Raw genomic sequence first — 26040 nt, forward strand, 5'->3', positions numbered from 1 at the left:
CCCAATTTATTTCCCGAATTTCGTAGGAATCCGATAATGTTTGCGTTTCACCCCTATGGTAGGGGGCGCTATAGTGTTCATTTTGATTAAAATTAATATTGCATTCCACTCATGCCACAATCTCGCATATGTGATGTGAATGTGAGCTCTGTAGGGCAATGCCTGTGGTCGTGAGAGGACATCGAAAAAACAGGAAACGAAGGCATATTTCGGTGGCGGCGTACGGGCGAACCGTGTGGAATTCGGAGAAAACGTGGATAACTTTTGAAAACCCATGTGTCTGGATGTGGCATGTGAAATCTGAGCTCATTTGGACCAAAAACCTGAGACTAGTAGCGTTTTGAAAACACGCTGCGAAAAATTTGGCGAATTTTCGATTCAATATAGCCGACTTCCTGTCCGTCCTAGGGCCACACTATGATTGGCTTTTTTGCTTGTCTCCACGAGCTCTATCACTGGTGTGAATTTCGTCAAGCTAGGGCGAAAAATGCGTGTCGGCTCCCAATTCATTTTAAAATTTTGAATTTTCTAGGTGGCGCTGTCGAGCCAGTGTGTGTGGGTCATTTTCGTGATGCATATTTTCTTGAATTTTTTGCCAAGCCGGTCGATTTGATACCCCCATGTGAGACTTTTCGTTGACGTTCAGGGGGTGAAAATTGCGATCCCAGGGGGGGAAAAAAAATAATAATAATTAAAGCCGCAAGCGGCGATGATGGCCCTCGCCCCCCGCGCGACCGCCTCCCCGCACGACCGCCTCCCCGCACGACCGCCTCCCTGCACGACCGCCTCCCCACGCGACCGCCCGGGGCCGGCCACCGCCCCCCCACGCACCATTTCCCCCGCCACCCCACGGCCGCAATCCGCCCCCCTTCACACAGTTTCTATATAAATATGTGTGACCCACACATTATAATGGAGGTACACGCCGTTGAACCGGCAACCTCGTGCACAATACAGGTATAGTGGAATGGACTTTTTTGCCTCTTTTGAGGTCCACAATGATCTCACCAACTTTCATGCCAATCGGACAAAGTTGTGTTTTTTACCATTACTGTAGGGGGCGCTATGGAGGTCACTGGCCACATGTTTATTATGGTTCTCTATTCACAGTTTTAATCCGCATCAGTGATTAGAGCTTTTTAGGCTGATCCATGTGTCTGTGAGAAGGAATCAAATATGCAGGAAAGCAGTCATATTTTGACAGTGTGGTGTGCATAAACCAGAAAGAATATCCCCAAAACGTGGATGATTATTGACAATAATCATGTGTACATGCTGTATGTGGAGTTTGAGGAAATTTGGATGAAAAACCTAGGACTAGATAGGTTTCATTTGCACTTAAGGAAAAGTCGTGTAGGAATTTAAATCCAATGACGAAGTCATATTTTGAGGGCATCCTACTCATGAACCATAAAGAATATCCCCAAAACGTGGATGATTATTGACAATCGACATATGTACATGCTGTATGTGGAGTTTGATGTAATTCGCATGAAAAACCTAGGAGTAGATATAATTCATAGACATGCAAGTCAAAGTGCCAAGTGCCAATTTCTTTTCAATTCATTGCGCCCCTGGTGGCCAACAGTGGAAAATAACCCATGGCCATAATGTAATTTTTTGTTTCTTCTGATGCCACCGATTTATTCCCCGAATTTCGTAGGAATCCGATAATGTTGGCGTTTCACCCCTATGGTAGGGGGCGCTATAGTGTTCATTTTTACTACAATTAATACTCCATTTTATTAATACCCTCATATCACATGGGTGATTTTAATTTGAGCTGTGTAGACCAATGCATGTGCGTGTCAGACATTTTTCAATGATTTTATTTGGAGTCTTTGCGCCCCTGGTGGCCAAGTGTGAAAAATGACCTATGCCCGTAATATTATTTTTTGGTCCACGTCATGCCCCCAATTTATTCCCCGAATTTCGTAGGAATCCGATAATGTTTGCGTTTCACCCCTATGGTAGGGGGCGCTATAGTGTTCATTTTGATTAAAATTAATATTGCATTCCACTCATGCCACAATCTCGCATATGTGATGTGAGTGTGAGCTCTGTAGGGCAATGCCTGTGGTCGTGAGAGGACATCGAAAAAACAGGAAACGAAGGCATATTTCGGTGGCAGCGTACGGGCGAACCGTGTGGAACTTGGAGAAAACGTGGATAACTTTTGAAAACCCATGTGTCTGGATGTGGCATGTGAAATCTGAGCTCATTTGGACCAAAAACCTGAGACTAGTAGCGTTTTGAAAACACGCTGCGAATGAAGTGGCAAATTTTTGATCCAAAATGGCCGACTTCCTGTCTGTCATAGAGCAGTGCTTCAATTCATTTTTATGCTTGTCCCCCCATTCTCTATCACTGTTCTGATTTTTGTGTGTGTTTTCCAAAATAAACCAGGCTCCTCTCCCATAGGGGTGAATTTTTAGGTGGCGCTGTCGAGTCAGGGGGCGTGGAACATTTTGCCGACACCAATTTTATGAAATTTTTCGCCGAGCCGGTCGATTCTATACCCCCATGTGAGACTTTTCGTGAATGTTCAGGGGGTGAAAAATGCGATTGTATTGGCGGAAAAACGAAGAACAATGTTAATATGCAGTGTGGCCCTGGGCTGTGTGGCCCTGACTCTATATGAGGGGGTCTGTGGCTTTGCACCGGCAACCACGTACATAATACAGGTATAGTGTAATTGACTTTTTTGACCCTTTTAATGCCCACAATTATCTCCCCAAGTTTCATACCAATCGGACAAAGTTGTGTATTTTACCAATACTGTAGGGGGCGCTATAGTGTTCATTTAGATAACAATTAACAGTGCATTCTATTAATACACTAATATCACACGTGTGATGTGAATTTGAGCTGTGTAGACCAATGCATGTGCGTGTCAGAAATTTTTTTATGATTTTTTTTTTAGTATTTGCGCCCCTGGTGGCCAACCGTGAAAAATTACTCATGGCCATAATGTAATTTTTTGTTTCTTCTGATGCCACTGCTATATTCCCTGAATTTCGTAGGAATCCGATAATATTCGCGTTTCACCCCTATGATAGGGGGCGCTATAGTGTTCATTTTTATTACAATTAATAATCCATTTTATTAATACCCTCATATCACACGTGTGATGTGAATTTGAGCTGTGTAGACCAATGCATGTGCGTGTCAGAAATTTTTTAATGATTTTTTTTTTTAGTATTTGCGCCCCTGGTGGCCAACCGTGGAAAATTACTCATAGCCATAATGTAATTTTTTGTTTCTTGTGATGCCACTGATTTATTCCCCGAATTTCGTAGGAATCCGATAATGTTGGCGTTTCACCCCTATGGTAGGGGGCGCTATAGTGTTCATTTTTATTACAATTAATAATCCATTTTATTAATACCCTCATATCACACGTGTGATGTGAATTTGAGCTGTGTAGACCAATGCATGTGCGTGTCAGGCATTTTTAAATGATTTTTTTTGGAGTCTTTGCGCCCCTGGTGGCCAAGTGTGAAAAATGACCTATGCCCGTAATATTATTTTTTGGTCCACGTCATGCCCCCAATTTATTTCCCGAATTTCGTAGGAATCCGATAATGTTTGCGTTTCACCCCTATGGTAGGGGGCGCTATAGTGTTCATTTTGACTAAAATTAATATTGCATTCCACTCATGCCACAATCTCGCATATGTGATGTGAATGTGAGCTCTGTAGGGCAATGCCTGTGGTCGTGAGAGGACATTGAAAAAACAGGAAACGAAGGCATATTTCGGTGGCGGCGTACGGGCGAACCGTGTGGAATTTGGAGAAAACGTGGATAACTTTTGAAAACCCATGTGTCTGGATGTGGCATGTGAAATCTGAGCTCATTTGGACCAAAAACCTGAGACTAGTAGCGTTTTGAAAACACGCTGCGAAAAATTTGGCGAATTTTCGATTCAATATAGCCGACTTCCTGTCCGTCCTAGGGCCGCACTATGATTGGCTTTTTTGCTTGTCTCCATGAGCTCTATCACTGGTGTGAATTTCGTCAAGCTAGGGCGAAAAATGCGTGTCGGCTCCCAATTCATTTTAAAATTTTGAATTTTCTAGGTGGCGCTGTCGAGCCAGTGTGCGTGGGTCATTTTCGTGATGCATATTTTCTTGAATTTTTTGCCAAGCCGGTCGATTTGATACCCCCATGTGAGACTTTTCGTTGACGTTCAGGGGGTGAAAATTGCGATCCCAGGGGGGGAAAAAAAATAATAATAATAAGAAGAAGAAACCCAGGAAGAACAATGCCCCTCGCCATCACTTCGTGAGTGGCGAGGGCCAATAATAAGAAGAAGAAGAAACCCAGGAAGAACAATGCCCCTCGCCATCACTTCGTGAGTGGCGAGGGCCAATAATAAGAAGAAGAAACCCAGGAAGAACAATGCCCCTCGCCATCACTTCGTGAGTGGCGAGGGCCAATTAATTTTAAACTGTGTACAGCGAAACCTTTTACAATGTTAAGAGGCTACCATGGTGTTTTGCCGTCACACCACTGCTAACAACTAGCACCCTAACACCTGGCGTACACTGACTGCAACTGCAGTGTGGTTCAGGACTCTTGGGGCTCATCTGCTCAAAGTGCGTTATCGGACCCGCTTTGCAGTCAGGATAAATCTGGTGTGCACCAGCGTTACTTCCTGGTTCGTGGAGGATAAAAACTGCTTTGCAATAAAAAAAAAAAAAGTAAAATTATGAGAATCTTCAAGTGAAATCTTCAACAAAAGTGTGTCTTAAAAGTGTATCTAAAAAGTGTCTCCTAAACATTAAGGGGCACATTCGAGCAAATTTTTGCTGGCTCCATATCATCTATCATAATGAAAATTATGAGATTATATTTTTGCATTCATCAAAAATGTGTTAAAACATGCTTTCAAATGTCTTAGTTCAGATTCATGTTGTGTAGAAAAAGTGAATGGAAATATCACTTCAAACCATAGTCTGATTGATTGTTTTATTCATAATTAGCTTTTTTGCAGCTGAACATAGTTTTGTTATACTGTTATACTTATATACTCACATTTTGCATAGCTTCAAATCTAAGATGTATACTTACCATGTAATCTAAAGTTTTAACTTGTTAGATTGTTTCCTCATCAAAACATACTGGAAGTTGTGTTTTGTTTCATTGTTATGCCAAGGAATCTTACTTTTCAGTTCAAAATGCTCTGCTCTACCTTGTGATGTCATTAGGTGGTTACCAGAAATAGATATTTTATTAGTTAATACATCTTCTCCAGTCTCACTTTAATCATACAGTGATAAATCTGGTTACAAAGATAAACAAATCAAACAGCAGGAATTTGGGAATGTGCAAATATGTGGTTTCTAGTTAGTAGCTGTGATGTATATTCAGTGAATGGAGGATCAACAAAATAGACTTGGACAAACTGCACGACTTAAATCTTGAGGAAACTATAAGTTAGTAACATGTGCCTTCACACTTGTCCTCTCCCTGACCACAGAACCTCCCTCTCACCTCACCTCTCTCTGACCATTTAGCTCTAACAAGTGCTCTCCGACTTAATGAAATTTCCCTGTCTGGAATCAAATTTCTGCGATTCATCTTACTGTCCCCTCTCCCACTCCTCGCGCTCTCACCTCTTAATAACATCTCCTTCGCTGCACTGCTCCCACCAAAGGCACCATTTATCCCTCCTTTCTTCAGGAGCACACACCTTTTTAATTTGTGTGTAATAGTAAGCACGGGGGGCTCGCACAACATTTGCCTAAGGCTCCTGCACGAAGATCGATCAGTGGTCTTAAGTTTATCTGATTTTTATCACTGGAGCCGACAGGGGGGCAGGTCGATGTGCCGTGCCCGCGTCAAGTTGACCTTTTCAGGGACGGCGGCATGCGATCTCCCCCCGGGACCCCCGCGGTCCCCTGTCAGCCGGTGAGTGGCACAAGTCTGTTGTGCTCAACGACAAAGTGTTTGGAGACGTCTATATCAGCGGAGCGTGTGGCTGACAAGGCCCGGCTGCTGTATTTAGAAACTGTCCTTTGGTTGTGACACTTTGCCAATGATCGCACCTAATTTATGCAGGCAAATCTCCGCGGTGCAAAAATGAAAGCTAATAGAGTCATTAGACGTTAATTCAAGCCAGGATTCTTTGTATAAATTGGCTTACTTTGTAAAGCCCTCCCTGGACACTGCAGCTTCACTCTGATCTCTCCCCAACACCCGTGTAAACACAGAGCATCCTACAATGCCTGTATTCAAATTAGTTTGGATTTCTGCTTTGAACCACACTATTTTGAGTTATTGGTTTGCATCAAAATCAAACCTTGTATTTGTTCTACATCACATACTCAAGATCTACCATCAAACACATACAAGTATAGGCTACATCAGAAGTCCAAGAGTCTCCATTGAGTTTAATGGCTTTTAATATTTACTATGATTCAGTATATTGATGATATATAAATGCAGATTAGTTGGACCTGTTATTTTACATAAGAGACTACTGAATTCCAAATGCCCAAAAGCAGGGTTCTCCAACATTTTCCCCCTGGAGAGCTCCTTTTACAAAACAAATGTAATGTAGGTACCTAAAGTGCACATGTACAATGGAGGTAGGCATATGATGAATCCACTTTGTATAATATGTATAATTCCTAAATCATTTGTTGAGCTACTTGTAGTGATCTCGAGAGCCACTAGAAGCCAATGTAAAACAATAAAATAGGCCTTTATACCACATCTTCCCTGTGGTACTGTTTTCTTTCAGTTTGCAGTATCAGTTTAATGCAATGCTTTAGAATAGATAGGGTAATCAGAATCAAAACACCCGGGTTGGGATGGTTGGTATACATACAATTGTGACAAGAGCACGTAACATTGTCCATTCTCGACTGATTTGTGGGTCAGTCATAATCTGAGAGACTTCTGTCAGGGCAACAGAGTGCATTTTTTGCCTTATGGTCATTTGGTCAAGCACAGTTGTATTTTAGTTTAACAAATTACAATATATACCTCCTTTACTGTTGAAAGGTATCAAATTGGTCAAAAATAGGGACACTTAGGACATGTCTTATATAAAACTGTGAAAAATCAATGGTTTTGGATAAATCTACTTGGACATAGGACAAAGGGCTCAAAACTGGGACTGTCTTGGGTAAATAGGGATGTCTGGTCACCCTAGATATGTAATCATTTAGACTAATATTTGTCTCATGTGTGAGCCGTGTATAGAAAAGTTCACTTGGGGTAGATTCATTTCTTGTCCATTCAAACGAAGCGACATGTAGTTTCCACTGAGGTCACATTAGATCCATAACTCTTCTGATTTGTGTTTACTTAGCATGCTAGCTCCGCAGTAAAGCATTAGCCGTTAGCGCGCTCTGCTTTAGCGGCTAATGCGTGATGGTGTGTGTTTGTTAAATGGCGTGTGAGGCCAGAATAAAATATACACGGTTAATGTAGCGCGGCAGTTCCACCCGCGCAGCAGCCGGCCCCGTGCTTTTGTGCTAACGCGGCCCGATTATGACATGAAATGTTTATGAGCATTGATCAGCGATAGCCCCGAACCGAGCGCGTTTTCATACCCTCGCAGGCCACGGCTTAACGACACTCTGATGGATGCTCAAAGATCTCCGATAGGACGCAGCGGGGGGAGATGTGCACACGCCCAAGCCCAGCACGTGCGCGTTCAAACAGGCATATTCATACAGTCCTGCTCATAAGCACATTAGAGCAGTCGTTACAGATGTGGTTAAATAGATGTAATGTGTGGTTATGACTTTGGAGAGGGGGAGAAAGACAGAGCGATATGATAAAACAACACAGTTAGAGCAGGAGCTGAATTGTTGTATAGTGGCTGTGGCTCAATGACAGTGTGTCCTCTTATTTAAAGGTTGACAGTTAGATTCCAGCATATGGCCACTGTGTCTTTTGGCAAGACTCTTCATCCACCTGGCCTCCGGTGTCTATATATGTTAGTGTTGTCATGATACTGACATTTCAAACTTGATCTCGATACTAAAGTATAGACTCGATACTCAATACTGATTCTGATACCATGATGATAAAAAAAAACAAAAAAAAAGCACACTTTCTTTAGACAATAGAATATTATTTCCAACATTAAATAGTTATACTTTCTTTTCTATTATGCTGTGGTCTTATATCTGTGTAATCCTTCAGCCGTTCATGTTGGTTCCATGGTAGTCTATGTGGTCAAGATCATTCTAAAGCTATTCTGTCCTGTGAATGTGGCTTTTTTAGTATTAATACTTGCTCAAACGAGTATCTAGTTTTGATACTAGTTTTAGTATTTTCAATACTTTTGCCAGTCCTGATGTACACTGTTGTATGAGTATGTGTATGTATATGAGTGAAGTGAACGCAGAACAATGCATAGAATTTTGGCCATGGAGACAAAATCAAACTCTTAAAGTGGCTGTACCCGAAGTTTTTCCATTTTGTTGTGGAAATTTGTTGTTTTATTATCTAGTTGTTTTTAGTTTTATTGTGATGGCAAAATGCCACTTTGTCCTCTGAAAGTTGGGAAAAGCACTAATTACTGATCGGTATGGGTTTTTTCATTGGCCGATGCCAATACCGATTGTTTAGAATCCAGTATTAATTAGGATGTCAAGAATGCATAAGGTAAGTGAGGAATGACTTTGGCTGCAAACTGTTAATGTTAAAAAATAAACTAGTTCTGTTTTTCACATTTTTAAGACAGAGACAGGATGGCACCTTTAACTCTTAGTTTGTGTTGTAAAGATTTGACCATTTAAGTGGACCTACAATAACTTTTTATATCTTATCTTAAATCTGGGCTCTGGCAGACTGGTTTATGTGAGTGCTATATGTTTGTGATTCATGCTATCACCAAGCCGTAGAGCCCACAAAATGATAACACCTTATCTTCTGGCTTCCCTTTATCTGATTTGTGATTGCCAATGTGAACCAGTCTTTATATTTATTTAATCTTTTGCCCTAAAAGAGTAATTCTTGAGGAAATACATTCATCGAATTGTGATCTTAACCATGTGAGAATTTGATACTTTACCTATCGTCATCCGCTATTTCTCCATGTAAATGTGCAGTATGTAACTTTCTGAAAGTGGTGTGTCACCTGCATGATTCCAAGAAATGGCAAGGCATGGCGTGTTTATTTGTATAGCACAATTCGTGATCACAAAGTAATTCAAAGTGCTTTACAGAATAAGAAAAATATTAAATTCACAATACAAACAAACAAACAAGCAATACAGTACAATACAAATCAAAACATAAATGATCATCATAAAATTAATATTAAAACAAAAGTTAAAACCATACATTCTCCATGGAGATAGGTAAGTTTTATGTCATACAATGAAAGATTATAGACAATGAAACATTGGCCAGGCCAAATAAGAGTCAGGTTTGTGGAGATGCAAGTCTGCTCCGAGTAGGCGCACGTGTTTTTTTTTTGTTTTTTTTGTGTGTGTGTAATAAATCCAACCAAAATGGTCTATAGTAGCCCTTGTACTGTACCAGAAGACATTGTTTCCTTACATCAGAATGCTAAGGCGGTGTCAGAAGTGATGAGCCAAACCTCCACAGTAAAGTTTCAGTGCTGAGCTACCAGTTGATGTTTTCATCCGTGCGACTGAAGATAAAACTGAGGAGGAGTTTGAATGCCCAGTTTGAATTGTTGGCCCAGGTTGCGAGATGGTCCATGGAAGAGAGAGCCCTCTAATTAGCCATGTGTCTCACTGGGAATGCTTGTCTTCACCTCCTGAGTCCTGAAGACAGATGCGACTACAGCGTTTTAGTTTTCACATTAGTAGGGCTTTGAAGAGAAGGTTCGGGTCCTGCTCCACCTCCGCTGTGCTTTGTTCAGAGCTGTGCAGCTGCCACTGTCGTCCTGTTGAACAACTCAAGACACTTGCACATACCACCTGCTACGAAGTCTGAGCTGGCCCAGGATCATTTTCTTACAGGCCCAGTTGCCATTTGACCTGCAGCTATAGACACTCCTGGCTCACCCTACATCACTACAAGAAGCACTGAGAGGGGGCTACCCCGATGGCTGTTTTGAAGGACCAAATGTAGGCAAATGTGACAAGTGTTCCAGAGGCCAACCCATCACAGAACTCTAAGCTGAGTGAGCTTATTCAGCTGGTGTTTGCTGTCAAACTGGGGAAGGAACAAAGACCCAGGCCGCAACGTCAAGTGATAGGCTGGAGCATTGAACAGCCAGGACCCATGGCCTGGACTGCTCCAGGGCTGGATCAGTTCAGGGAAACAAGCCGGGCACCACATAGATAGGACGATTCGGGGGCCAGGGCACTTTGTCCTGGGGTGAAACAGAACATGTTGCTGTTATCGTTGTGGTGGGTCACATCGGAGATGGGGATTGCTGGTACATACCAAAAACAATAGGGAAATGTCAGCTGTTCTGCATTAGTAGATCCCAGCTCCTCAGCTATCTTGCAGAGGCCAGACCTGCTGGCAGCTATTAGATGCCCCAAACTGGACAGTGACTGGGTTGGACCTTGCACATTCTTGGAAATACTGGGAGAGGTTGTGTAAAGGGTAGAGTTGCCACTTAGAGAACACAAAGGCGCTGCACCGTGATAGACTGGCCCCTTACTCTGACCCCAGCCCACTTAATGCTGTAAACACCGGTAGTTCCTCCAGTTACAACGTTTCCCCTCTCTCTGACACTGCTTGTTCACCAGCTCAGGCCCCATCACCTTCTCCGTCCTCTGAGAGGTGGTGGCCAATGAGAATGGGACTTTTGTGCCCCTCTCTTATCACGAGGGGCACAAATGTCTGATATTTTGTGGTGTTGTTAAGTTGTCAGTGTAACTGCTTTTATAGTCCTATGTGAACAAGTTTATGTAAAGTTTCCATTCGGCATGTTTCCTTACACCAGAACGCTACAGTACTGTGGGTATAATACAGCTGCCTGCTTAAAGGCTCCCACCCACTTCTTTTATTGGTTAGCTTCTGTAAGACTCTGAGTTAGTGACAAATTTAAGGCAATAAAAAATACATAGTGTGCATGAATTATGATAAAACTGAAATTCTCAGCTTTCACCCGTGACTCCGCTATTGGCAAAATTAAAGATGTACTCTACTGTTCCTCTGGAAGTTCTGTGAGACTGGTCAAGAGTGCACAGTCAGCACAGAATTGTAACAGAAGAGTAATCCAGACTTTTATTGGACTTTTAAATATAGAGCCAACAGTGGAGCCAGAGCAGTGATAAAAAGGTGTAGCTCTGCAGGCGGTAGATTTGCACACATTCTTTCTGTGTGTTATTAACCAAATGGGCCAAGAGCTCTAAATCTTCTGCTCTACTCAATCTGGCAAAGTCAACTGTGTGGGTGTGTGGGTGGACATTCATCACATTGTGGGAACTAAAATCTGTATAATTCATTGAGACTTGCCTTACTTATGGGGACAAAAATCAGATGACGTAAATTCTTTCTTATGAGATCAACAACATGGTCTAAAGTTCAGATATAGGTTAAAGTAGGCTCTTGTTTACATATATACACAAAATGAATTCTTGCTTTAAGCCTTAAATTTTAAGCCATGTTATAATGTTGTAGGAGTTGTGTTTTGTTTCATTGTTTCATTCACAGATGTTTGAGTAACCCTGTATGCCCTGTATGTCCTGCCTACAAAATAAAGCTCCAAATGCTCTATTCCACCTTGTGATGTCATGTAGCGGTAGTTTTCAAATTAACAGCTATATTTTACCTTTAGTTCACTAGAGATTGACAGTTCCAGTGTTGAAATGACCCAAATGATTCTACTTAAGGTGTATGATTTTAAAACACAGTGGAGCACTTGTATCACCAAGTTGTCTGTTGTGTCTCAGAGAATATGCCTCTGCAGCGCTGTTTGTGTACAAGTCTCTCCATGGTCTAGCACCAAAGTACATCTCTGACATGTTAGTGCCATATGAACCATCTCTTACTCTGTTTAGTGCTGGTTTAGTCCAGGCCTCCTGCTGGTGTACAGACTACAGAGCCAGGACGAAACATGGGGAATCAGCATTTCAGTTTTATGCATCTCAGATGTGGAACAGTCTGTGGAAGAGTCAAGATGTGATATAGGCCTCTGCTCTGACAATGTTTAACTCCAGGCTCAAAACAGTTCAGTGTAGCTGTGTCTGTCTTATTCTGTAAAGCACTTTGAATTCTTTGTGTACAAATTGTGCTATACATAATGTTTACATTTGCCTGACTAACTAGTCCCTTCTAGATTCTGTGCAAAATAAATCCTCCTTCCTAAATTTTGACCTGACTCATTTGTAGCTTGTCTCTCAAATGTGGAACACATTATCTCTCATATACTGTATTATTCAAAACAAACTGTATACTTATATATACATAACTTGTACCTGGGATCAATAAGAGTTTGGTGCTTCGGTTGCTGATTCTGCAGAAATTCACACTGTGTGTCAGTCCTCTGTGTTATTTATTTTTATTTTTTTTGTGTAAGCCAACCAACATAGTCTATTTTCATCCAAACAGACCCTGTTGGTTGGTTAATTCACTTGCCAATCAAGCCTGACATCAGGGACACAGAACAGTCTTGTAAAGTATTATGAAAGCGTGTGGTTTTGTCTGGTCCTTGGCTGAAACAGAACTACAGCAGGACTCTACATCAGGACACACTTCCACAAATCTTACAGCCTGTGGTCTATCCTGCTGCTTGATAAATGCGTAAGAATCTCTGGTCTATTGACTCTTCCTTGAACCTCACGTGAAGAGGTTACAGTTCAAAGCATGACTAGCCTAAACCTTAGCGTAGGATCTTCCACAGTAGAGCACTTTAAAGCTCACTTAAAATATGAACGCAATTTCAAGGTATTTTTAAGCAGTCAAAACATATGTAATTGAATGAATGAAAGATTGATATGTTTAATGCCATAATCAGAAACAAGATGGCAATAACATCTCCACAAGAAGATGGTGCGTTCTAAAGAAAGAAAGGAAGAAATGATCTGACTAGGGATATCTGTCAAAACATAATCAGGAAAAACAGTTTTGGACATCTCCCACCTGACCAATGTATTTTTTTTGTGTGTGTCATTTTTACTTAATTTTTGACTTGGTTAATCCACCTGCCAATCAGGAACACAGGACAGTCTTGAAAAATATTATCAAAGCGTGTGGTTTTGTCAGATCCTTGGTGAAACAGGACTACAACAGGAGTCTACATCAGTACACACTCACAATAATCCTACAGCCCGTACAGCTACTTGATAAACGCTTAAGACTCCCTGGTCTACTGACTCTGCACTGAACCTCATGCGAAGAGGTTGCAATTCAAAGCATGACATGTTGGAACAATCTGTCAAATATTTAAAGAGGCCCGCGATGACGCCATGTTTTCTCTGGCTCTCACCACTGATGGTAACATCCCCCTATCTGTGCAGGGAGGGGATCGGTAACTCTGCCTCCTCAGACCACACGCTACATTAGCACAGTTAATCTTCTATGTTTTTAACGGCATGTGCATCTGAAACAATGCGCTTCAAAGTCAGAGAGACCAGGACTGTCCATTAATCTGACTATACAAATAACCGGAGAGACTGTGGCGATTTATCATGTGAAAAGTGTGGGGGACCTCGTGTTACATGCTGAAATATTGCTCCGTGTGGAACCGTGGTGAAGTTGTTTGGATATTTGATATTCAACATATTCGCCATATTTGCTCACACGGAAAGCAGTGCGTCATCCATGCCAAACCAGAAGCAGGGAGTTTGCCAGAGGTGGCGGCAAATATTCCGGGTGATATTTAAAGACTGTCAGCAAACTGCCCTACTGGAAAATAAATTAATAAAAAATAAATAAATTCATTAATAAATAAAATTTAAACAGTAAATAAAAATACTATATATATATATATATATATATATATATATATATATATATATTTTATTTTTTAATAACTATAAATATATTTATGAAATATATGTTTATAAATAATAATTAACATAATAAATACAGTTTGTCTTTAATAGCTTTTAGGTTTTGTGAACTACTGACACCTTATGAATGCAAGGAAGATCGGGTATGGCATTTGTTTTATGAAAATCTGCATTTTCAAATTTTTATAAATATATTCTACTGCAAAAAAATTTGTTTTCTTAAATAACTTTACAATTATTCGACATCCTCATGTAGAATAATTCAACACAATGAGGACGATCGGGTAAAGCAATTGATTTTTGATGTATATATTTTTTTCCCTTAAATATTGAGGTTTTTCTTCAGTAGCTTTTAGGTTTTGTGAACCACTGACTCCAAACTATGCAGAATAATTGTACACGATGAGGAGGATTGGGTATGGCAAAAAGAAAATTTAGTTTTTTCTTTTTTCATACCTTTTGGAATGTTTCCTTTGCTGTGCCTAGTGTCCCATAGCAGCCTTCAGGATTCCGATTTTACACCAAAGAAGAGCAAACCTGGAGCCCTCTAGGTGCTCTAGACTAGTGCATCTATCTGTTGGAGAAAAGGCAGAATTAATGAGCTCCCTGGGAATAACTTTGTCTGGTGAATTTATCGCATTCATATTTTACTGTGCATGTCTGCTAAGGTAGCTCTCATCGTGGTGCCACTCATTGGTCCGGCTGGTGCAATAAGAGAGAGTAGGGAGAGAGCTCTGATTGGTTGAGTGCACAGAGTAGACCCAACTGCGGATCTGCATAGACCATATTAAGAACTGTGCCCTTAAGCTAACCAAAAAATGCTCAGCTCTAGCTAGGTAATCCTGACCAAGCACAGGAGCATGATCATGGAGATGGGTCCCTGGGCACTGTGCTGCGGTGCTTCGTGCTCCTGAGGAGATGCTCCAGTGGCAGGATGGGTAAAATGCAGAGGACAAATTTCCCTATGGGGACAAGAAAGTATACCTTAATCTTAACTTAAGATAGCCAATGTACTTAGTAGGGCTTGTATGTATATATATGTATGTATATGTATGAGCTGCAGTATAAGGATGAAATTGCGGTATGCGGCTCCAGAGCTGCAGGTTGCCAATCCCTGGTCTAGAACTATTATGCATGAGTTTGGAGTCAGTGGTTCATAAACCTAAAAGCTATTGAAGAAAAACTTCAATATTTATGTTTTTGTTTTTTTGTTTTTTGAAAAAGCATGTGAAAACAATCTATTGCCATACCTGATCTTTGTCATCATGTACAATTATGGTGCATTAATTTGGAAAGTTGAAGAAAAATCTACATTTTTAGAGAAAACATGTACTTTGAAAACTGAAAATGCAGATTCTCAAAACATTAATTGCTGTACCTGATCCTCTTCATCGTGTAGAATTTTTTGGCATTGATCTGGAGTCAGTGGTTCACAAAACCTAAAAGTTATTAAAGAAAACCCTATATTTTTCTGTAAAAAATATTTTCAAAAAATGGAAAATGCAAGTGACAAAAATCAATTGCCATACCCAGTCCTCTTAATCTGCATTGACCTGGAGTCAATGGTTCTCAAAACCTAAAAGCTGTTGAAGAAAAACTGTTTATCTATGTATTTATTATGGTAATTATTATTATTATTATTATTATTATTATTATTTATAAACATATATTTCATAAATAGATCTTATAAATGGTTTGTCTTATTTTAATGAATTCATTTTGTTTATATTTATTCATTGATTTATTTTAAATTTGCTAAATTTGTTGCAGTACGCAATTTGTTGACAGTTCCTAAATATCACCTGAAACATTTGTCGTCACCCCTGAGCGAAGTCAAGCTGCGTGCCATTGCGTCTGGTTGATCACATAGTTCTGTCCATGAGCACAAATATGTCGAATATCAAATATCCAAATAACTTCACCACGATCCATGAGGAATGAGGGATTCTTTGTACAGGCCTGTTTCTACACAGAGCAGCGATTTGGTTCAACTGACTGCGTAATAAGTTGCGCTTCTCTTTTTCTAAGGTTCAAGGCTCCACGCATACGCAGGTCTGTGTTTGTCTAGATAGAAGAACTTTGATTAGTTCACAACCTTTAAGGATTTAACTGCAGTAAAATGTATTCTCCCTAAAAATGTGTCTGCACTATTGTTTTCATGATGATAAAATGTCAAATTTGATTTCAGTATTCAATACCAGCTCATATAGTACATTGTCATTTTCAACATTAAATTGTAGCACTTTCTTTTATATTACCCTATAACCGTATATCTGTGTAATCTGTCAATTGTCCAGGTAGGTTCCATAGAGGTCCATGCATAAACTAGTCTGCATAAATTAGTGTCTAGTTTCAATACTAGTTTTAATATCGATTAGTATTAGTATCTTTTTGAAGACCTACCACCTGCTGATCTCCATGTAAATGAAATTGTTTAGCTTAGAAAGTTCCATAGTAAAGCATTAAAGTCCTCCTGTCCTTTGAGACAAGCAGATGACACCATCAGGTCAAGTTACAGATCAAATCTGTGGAGAAGCGAGCTCAGTATGAGTATGAAGTATGAATGCATGTTCTTAGACCCTTCACCACTAAAGTTGTTTAAAAAAATAAAAGAAAGAAAACATATCTGGACATGAGTTTTGGTGTTTCTGTTGGGAGCCTTGGGTGGCAGCCATGTAACTGTGGTCTAAAGAAAGAAAGAAAGGATCTGACTAGAATAACATAATCAGAAAAAGTTTTGTACCTTGCATTTTTTCATTTTTTAAATCATCTAGTAGTTTGAGAAGGTTTATTATATCAAGTCTCCTGGGTCTTTGTGCACTTGAAGGAATGGCCAAAGGCTATACAAGGCTAGGGACCTACGTACTGTCATCCTTAAAACCCTCAGCAGCCTGACTCATGACCCCTAACACAAACACTACAAAACAATTATAAATTTCAACTAATTTCCACTATTAAAATGAGATACAACTTTGCCCTGAAAGTTTGACACTATATACAGATGATCCAAAGCCTAATTTCACTCTTAACTATGCTGCGTGTGCACTTTGCCTTTTTCACTTTTAGTTCCAGTAGACTTTTCTCCCTTCTGACTGTAAAAGCAGTTTATGTGGGGAGAGCCGACATCACCATCACTCCCACTCACTCGGAGCTGCACCAGAGAATCCTGACAGAACACCCCACACCTCATTGCACCTGCTGATTCGAACACAGACTCAAACTTTTCCCCTGACTTTTTCCCCAAGATTGTAAAATAAATAATTTAGCGGGGGCCAATTACTAAATTAATTATTTCATTAATCACTGGCTCTGATTTGGCTGCCGTCCATTTGTCACGCGGCTCAATGGCTCCATTACAGATCAGTGTGGAGCTGTCCCCGTCAGGAGGCGCCCTGTCATCCTCCAGATTAATCTAGATGTTTCCTGCATGTGCAATGGGCCTCAGCACCATCGTCATGGCAACGTGGTGTTTGCGGGTACAGAAGTGACAATGCTGTAATGTTAAAGTGCCCATGGTGTTTGTGTAGATGAGAGGCTGTTCAACAAGTGGCATTTAAACCCCATGTACCCTATTTTGTCCATGTATTTGAACAAAGTTTGTCTCACCCCAGATAGGCAATATTGTATAAGGAGCTCTTGAGATCAAAATAAATCCACTGTGTGCTGTTTACATTTAATTATAAAGCCTTTTATCATCAGGAAGAGTGAAGTTACTATGCTAGTTGCTGTTAGCTTGTTACCTTGATCACAAATCTCTGCTCCGGTCTCTGAAAGTTGTGAAAAGTGCTTATAAACTCATCGCAGTGAACAAGTAGGATGTTCTAAGTTCATAAGATAAATGAAGATTAAGTTTGATCGAAACAATTTTAAATTAACTAGTTCTGAAGTAAATCAGATATGGTGCCTTAAAAGCTGGGATACCTCACTTTTTTCTTAAAGACAAGTAGCCTACATAGAGCTCAGGATAAAACTGTAAAATCATGGCAAGATGTGCCAGATGTCCCTACAGCTACATATCAAAAACAAAACAAAAGAATCATAAAGTACCCTGATAAACAGCTGGTACAGTATTGGTAAATACTTCCCACTGTAATGTCAGAATGAACACTAACTTTATTATTTAGCATCTTAAAGGAGCGGAATGTAACGTGTGCTCTTACTAGAAGACACTCACTGAGCTGCAAAGTACTAGGACTGATTATGATTGGCTGCTGGTGCGGGGCTTTATGTTGCATTTTAGGTTTAAACCAACTGGCTGTCAGGATTTGAACAAGTTTGTTTCCGGGGACACAGATCACATTTGGCTAACAGAAAATTCAATAACCAGAGTTCTACAAGTAGCATTTTGTAGCAAAATCAACTGCTGCTTGCCTTTTTTTTTTAATTTATTTTTATTTTTTAGCATTTTATAGATTGTAAAGCTGATAGACACCTATGTTATATTTTGGAATGAGAGCTGGTTTACTAGACGAGAATGGTCAACCAAGGCTTTGATTTGCCAGCAAAACACTTCAAATTAGGGGTGGGCAATATGGCAAAAAAAATACTGTAAAGATTCATGAATTTCTCAGAACCAGATCACAGTTTCAGTTTCATCATGTACAACTTTTTTGATTGTCTTTAAAAGGTAAATATTATTCCTTAATGTTCTGAAAGTTCACTGTAATTGGTTAAATCCATCTGCCACTCACTCAGAGCCTTACAGAAACTAACCAATAGGAGAAGGGGGTGGGAAACAGTGTAGATTTTTGGGCAAAAAGTTGAACAAAATAGGGTTGTCCAATGACATTATAAATCTAGCATATTGTATTTGGACAATATAAGAACAGGCCTGGCTAACTAAATGTAGCTTCAAATCCCAGGGCCTGTAGAACTGCTCCCTGTTTAAGAGTAAATTGCGGGTTTATTTGTTTGATTCATTTGCAGATGTGGTGCGGTGACCCTGTTCTGTCACTCCTCCTTCACTGGGGTGCACTTTAGCGAGGCAGAGCGCGGCCCCATAATGTCAGCGTAGTACTGGGTCAGGTGGATGGGACGAAGGCTGCCATCAAAACACAGGGAGGGGGGTCGTACATCTTCTACAGTCAGGAGCAAAACACCTGGTCTGACTGCTCACTGTGGGGGGCCCAACTCTCTGCTGTCAGCAACTGTCATCCAGGCCAGCTGACTTTCTCATGAGCTGGTATGAACAGAATTTGAAATCAGACCTATCTGGCACAGAGTAAACTGTGTGTTTATCTTAAACCCAACCCCGCACTGTGTTTGGTCAGGGCAGAGTGATCTGGAGAAGAGCAAACCTTTTACGGAGCAGCGTCAAAAATTTCTTTGCCGTGGGCACGGTTCACTTAGGGCCTCGTTGAGACAGGTCTGTTTGGCGTGGCTCCCTCCAGCCGAGTTGCGTCTACATACTACGAGCACGACGCCTGGTCCCGGTCTAAAAATGGCTGCCCGTTGAAGTGAATGGGCCGAGCTCAATGGCGCATGTCTCTAGATTATCCTTTAGAGGCTAGGTACGTCCACTGACTCTCCTACGCACCGACTGAAAAAATAGATACAAACATGCATTGACAAAGAAGGAAACCGCTGTTGTTAACTTGCGGTAGACACTTTGGAACTGCACCAATCTACTCCAAAGTAAACCAGCTTTATAGTTTCAGGAGAAGTCAATTCAAAGATATCTCTAGAAACCTGCTTCTCCAAATCAGCTAAAGGAGCTTCTCATGTCCCAGAGAAGGCAAAACAATAGAAAAAAGTGATGATCAGGGGCAACCCTCACCCACATCTTTGTGTGAAGAAGCATAGAGAACCCAGAGGAAACCCCAAACAGAAAGGGCAGCACACTGCCCAAGAATCAAACCCACAATGTAGAATAGTATAGGTACTGCAGCGCAATTACCACATTACTTGAGAGAAAACGTGCAATAATTGTAACCAGCCTTTGGTTAGTAACCCTTTATGAACAGAATGAATTGTGGACTGTGCACACACACCCAGTGCTCTGATTGCAAAGTGCTGTTGGGGACTTGAACTCCCGGGGCCTCATCTGTCAGCCTCATGCATATCACTGCATATCACTGAAGTGGCGCCTGCAGTGCCGCGCTGTGCTTCCATATATTTTGGCGAGTGCAAATTGCCTGTGAGTGTATGCTGTGGAGGTAACCATGACAGCGGCTTTGGATGGAGCGCAAGCATCTTACATATTCAACGCTCCGTCGCCCGCTGTCATCAACAGACCCAGTGCTGAGGAGATAGGGAGCTAGTCAAATTACCGGCCGCGTGGATCCTGTCGCTGGGCTGACAACTCTGTCACAGATGGAACTTAATCTCTTAATAACCAACAGGACGCTACATCCGCTCACTCCCTTCCTCTGCCCATCTCCGATCACATCTGTTCGTGTCCACAAATCACACGCATCTTCAATCTTCAAAGAGAGGAATATCCATGTCTGCATATCTTATATTGGCCGCGTTCCTCCTCCTCGACATGCCTAATAAAAGCTGTCTGCTACATCATGATTGATCTGGGCCTTAGTGGCCAGCTCAGTGCTGTGGCTGGGATCAGATGCAGCATGAGCTGAGGAAGAGTAGTGATAGTGACACAGGCTCACAGATAGAGAGAGGAATAAGGAAGAGGACCATAGAATCACACCCACTCTCAATGTTTCACTTTTTGCAGTATATCTGCAGATTGTACAATGTATTCTTCCAGAATGAACAATAGAACTAAGGCAATCAGATTATTAGCTAATTTTAACAACTGAAACACAGGTTGTGTTGTAGTCTATATTTTTACAAGTCCCAGGGTCTTTGGGGAAATATCTTCAGGCTGGTTATAGGCTGGTTAGTTTTCATAATAAAGTCTCTGAAACAATAAAATTTTGCCTATGTCATTGCTAGCCGTTTTAAACCAGCCGTTTTTTTCTATGTTGAAGTGCCTGAACTGGATCCAGTCATTTAGTGACCTAACAGGCTATAGGCACTACCTAACCAGGTACAAGCGTAAAACAGTTTCCCTTCCTGACCAAGTATTTGGGATGTGTTTTACACAGCACCTTCTACTCTGAAGGCAAAACACTTCCAGTGCTTAATGGCTGTAAGTAGAAAGATTACATCTGTAAACGTTGTATAGTAGTATTAAATTGCTATTTTAAGCTCTTTGCACTTTACAGTGTTGCCAATCAACTTTGATGGTAATTCTACGCATTGGCTCTATAGCCCCATGTTGTTCTATAGTTTTCACCTATCCGAAACACAGTACCTCCTCACCCCGAGGACAGCCCCTCCCCTCAGTGATCCCGGACATAGTCACAGCAGCGACAGTTGTAACTCCTCTGATTAATGCCTCAGGAAATGAAAGTGTTGCCAGGACGATGTGGGAACAAGGTAACTTCCTATGATCCGCGGGGGCTGGAATGCTTTTGGTGTCCGACGCACAGCCTTTAGTTAATTAGCTAAATCAGCTCGCTGGGGCTTAATTAGAGGCAGTGCGCAGACACGGCTGAGTCCAGGGGCCGTTTAATTACCCCCAGGTTCGTTAGGAGAGGGGCCCTGAAGTTTAATTACCATTTCCATGTGCCAGTGTTGTTATGTGCGCAATAACAGCGTGTTTATCATCTGTACAAAAAGTAAAATGTAGCAGCCCACAGGGTATGCTAATAGATTGTTCAAGTGGGTTGCAAATATGGTAAACAGAGAAACTTTTCATTAGCACAAGGAGCAGATGAAGACTTACGAAGCTGTGTAATGAGAATGTTACAGGCTAAAGAAAGGAAGCGATCCAAACACAAACTAACAAACACTTTTGAGATATTAAGAGGAACCTTTTGTATGACCTATTTGCTTTTTCAGGAGATACAGAAAACCATGTGACACCTTGCAAAATGATGATCGTAGTGAATGTTAACTTAAAGAAAACCTGTATAAGTACATGGTGACATCCATACAACAGTGAAAGAACAATGATGGTTCAATTTGTATGGATTTTGTCAGAAAAGAAGTGGTCTTCACACTGAGAAGGAGCGTTACAGGCTAATTCCACCTTATGCCACTCCGCTCTGCTAGTGAGTGCGCACCTTCTGTAGTGAATGAGAGCCTTTCCACGGCTTGCGTATGCGCAGCACAGGGCTGCTCTGCCACTCCACCATCATCCTCGACAAAATTATGAACCAAGTCTATTTTCTTCTCGGACAGTGTCCAGCTGTATCACCCTCTACAGTTCAGAACACACCAGACAATGAGAACTACATCCAAATTTACAAAGTAAATACACTCCTCACAAACTTTATCAAATTACTTGTAATATATGTTTTTAACAGTTGTTGCTTTAATAGTTGAGTTCCATAGACCGTTAACTTTCATTTTATGTCACTGAAACACAGTGATGTGGAAACTTTATTGGACTCACTCACGCAGTTCAATGTGTAATTACCCTTATGGTGGAGAAAAAAACACATGTAAACTGATGTGACTAAAGAGCGATCTCTATAATATGGAGACTTTTATTTCACAAACTCAGGATTTCTGCCCATGCTCTTCTTGAGCTCCTCGGGGCTCGCAGCCCCACATGGCACAGCCGTGAGAAGATGAAATGCATCCAGTGCACGGGGGTCTGCAGGCTCAGTCAGAGATGATTCAGTGGCATTACACATATTTATGGAATATTGTTGAGCGGGAACATGGGTGACGTAGGCTTGTGGACCAAGTCTTGGACAGGATCATGCTGCTGACCTTAATGAGGGTTCTTTATGCAGAACAAATTAACTTTTATCTAGGATTTATAGAATTTAGTGCTTTGCTTGTTGATCTGTGCTGCTTCTTAGTCATCTGTGGTATTTTTATTTTATTTTTTACTCGTAAGCCGCCATGTTTGTTTTGACACAAACAGACTATGCCTTTCTCTGATTGGTTCCTTTGCTCTCCACGCTTAGTCACTCCCCATTTAGAGCACTATCACAACCAGGGCTGGGTATCCTTAAGAAGTTGCTGATACGATACATACCTCGATACATAGGCCACGATACAATACGAATCTCAATATAGTGCACTATCGATTTGATTGTATACAATATGTATGATTCCATATGATTCAGTGAAAAATAAAGGTTTTCGGGACACTTAATGATCAACCCCATTTTCACAAAAAATAAACATTATTATTATTATTATTATTATTATTTATTTTATTTTTTAAAATCTTCCATTTATTGAAGATAAATGAACATAACAAAGTACATTTTGTTTTGTGCATTTTACCAACTAGAAAAAACACATCAGACTGTTACATTTGTCAGTATTACTCATCCACAGCCATGAGCTCCACATTTACATGCACACAAAGACATGTGCAGTTTAACTGCTCTAAAGGATCACTAAATATCTACTAAATTGCAACTGTGATACTAAAAGTCTTTGTTAAACCAAAGTTAATGTGAAATAAACCTATTTTTATAAAAACAGTGAATCAAATGTCAAATGTTCTGCATAATCAAGTTTCTAAACAAGCGCTGTGACAGAATAATTTGGTAAAATATACAGAAACATTCTTGACATATCAATGCAGCACCCCATGATATTGATACTATATCATTAAATGAAATGATACGATGTATTGATATTTTGTTATTTTTTGCACACCACTAATCACAACACAAGCAGGATGAAAAAACTGCACATCGCATCAGGTTTATGAAGTTTTATAGCATGCTTATGGAAAACTGCAGTGCGGGAGCACAGTTGAAGTAGACGTATGGGCTGAGTCGTGGACAGGATTGTACTGCCAACTGTAAGGAGGGTCCAAGTACTCTCCGGGAGAGATCACGAGATTAGTCAAACATGTATGGATGGCATATAAAACCTCTTCCGGCATGTTTTTGATGAGGGAACCACGTTATAACATGGTAGAAAGCCCCAAAAAGTTGATTTAGCATAAACCTCTTTAATCCACCTGTCATTCACTCCCATTGGAAATTGTGGTGACAAGATATAGCTCTAGACACACGTTTTTGTAAGATATTGTGAAAGTGTCTTCTCAGGAGCGGCCAGGTATTAAAAGAACAACTAATCAACTTTCTATTCTGTTGTACTTTTTCATTACTTGAAACCTACCTGTGGCACCGTAGATGTGTGAGAATGAGAGACAGACTGGATAAGTGGAAGAGACCAGCGCTGCGGTGAGTGACAGCGGTGAACTGGAGCAGCAGACTGAAGCAGAGGGAGAGGAGATGATGAAGATGGAAGCCCAGAATCGTGAGCTCCGTGTGGGCAGGAGAAGTGTGTTATGCCCTGTCAGTCCTTCGTGCCTCCGACTGTCTCTGAGTGGACAAACACACAGGATTATGAAGGACGGCTGCTGGAGAGAGGGACCAGTCTGAGGTGGGTAGTACTCAGTTTACTCTCGTATATTTATTTGTCTAGCATTTGAATAGAATTGTACTCAAAAAACATAATTTTACTCCTAGGTCAATAAGTCAACAAGTGACAAGTTTTATGTTGACAGTATGAAGTGATTTGTGCTTCTTGTATTGCTCCTTCACATTGATGATTGATTGATGATTTTGCTTTGATTTTTTGTTTATTTCCATTTTTATGGCCTATTCTTGTATCTGTTTTGTATTTAAAATTACATTAACTTCAAATTATAAATATGTTTTACAGATGTCTAGATGAATACTCTTCCTTAAAGCCACAATACATAACTAGACTAAAATAAAAGCATATTATTTCCAGTATGGATGTGATTGCACTGAAAAACATAGAAAAACATGCAAACTTACTGTGGGCGGGCTTGCATCTCCACAAACCTGACTTTTTTTTGGCCTGGAAAAGGGCCTTCCCCTGCTTATTTTCATGGAAATGTTGTTCCTTTGACCATAGTATCCCACAGTATGGCATAAAACTTGTCTATCTCCATGGAGAATGTTCTGAAGTATGGTTTTAACTTTCTATTTCAATGGAATCGTGAAGTTTACTTTCTACCTCCATGAAAGAAACATTTTATCACTTATAGTTTTTCCCAAAATACTTAAACTCTTATTAGTTTCTTGGATCATTACTTTGTACTTCTATTTGAGTTATATTTTTTCAAAGTAACAGTACTCTTACTTGAGTATAATTTTGGCTACTCTCCTCTGAATCCAACAGAAACATATGCAAATCTAATGCAACACTACATCACAAATGTGAATGTTAAATGACTTGTGCATACATTCTCAAAGTAGTACAGTGGAAGTAGGCCACAGCTGAGTGTTTTGGGGACATGATGTATCTGCTCTCAGTGCAGTAAGTGTGGGAGCAGGTGGACTCCTGTGGTTTAGTGTGAAATTAAATACAAAACCATGACAAAGGAGAGGCAGGAACTTTCAGGCTAAATCTACTGCCTCAGAGCCAGACTGATGACTTTGTGTCCATACAAGTAGTTTAAATACCTTTTGCTTTACTATATGCTATATTGTGACAATTTTACAAATGATGGCAGCAGCAAAAGATTATTTTTTCAATGGCAAATAAATACCTATGTTATCACCTAAAATTGTACAAAAAGAGAGATAAGTTATTGAATGTGTTGAGACATGGAGGGACAGACTCGAGAAATTTAAGGAGAAGGTATTTTACTTTTATGGGGTAATAATAGTCAACACATAACATATTTAGATCACCACATGACCTTTAATTGTTTTGAAAATGCTATATTTGCTGAAAACAACATATTAGAATGTTTCTGAAGCTCTGAGACTCCCCTCCCTTTGCCCCCCGCTTACTCCCCCTTCAGAACACCATCACAACACAGTTGGCAGTGCATTTCACTAATGAAACTACGGCACATTGCATCAGGTTTGTTGTAGTTTATTGTTTTATATCCTGCTTTTGAATATTTATGGAAATTGCTGTATGGGAGCATGGGTAACATAGGCTTGTAGGCTGAGTATTGGACAGAAAGAATCTTACAGCTCACCATAAGGAGGGTTCGAATAGTGCTAGATTACTTAAACATGCATGGATGACATCAAAAACCTCTTCTGTTTGATGAGGGAACAACAGTATAATATGGTGGACAGCTCCGAAAAGTAACACACAGAGAGAGGTTGGAATAGAAGTAAGTGTCATCAAAAGTGCAATCCTGCAAAGCCAGTGCAC

The 26040-nt window shown here is 40.5% G+C and overlaps 1 long non-coding RNA gene across 1 annotated transcript in view; it reads left to right on the forward strand.

Annotated features, from left to right (window-relative positions):
• LOC129456656 (uncharacterized) overlaps positions 1 to 24268 on the forward strand; it is a 43863-nt gene extending 19595 nt beyond the window's left edge. Inside the window, exon 3 of the long non-coding RNA XR_008648885.1 lies at positions 24027 to 24268. This is a non-coding gene — a long non-coding RNA (uncharacterized LOC129456656). The remainder of the gene's footprint in view (positions 1 to 24026) is intronic.
• The last annotated feature ends 1772 nt before the right edge of the window (positions 24269 to 26040 follow it).

The sequence above is a fragment of the Periophthalmus magnuspinnatus genome, chromosome 11, assembly GCF_009829125.3.
Source record: "Periophthalmus magnuspinnatus isolate fPerMag1 chromosome 11, fPerMag1.2.pri, whole genome shotgun sequence".
Classification (NCBI taxonomy): Eukaryota; Metazoa; Chordata; class Actinopteri; order Gobiiformes; family Gobiidae; genus Periophthalmus; species Periophthalmus magnuspinnatus.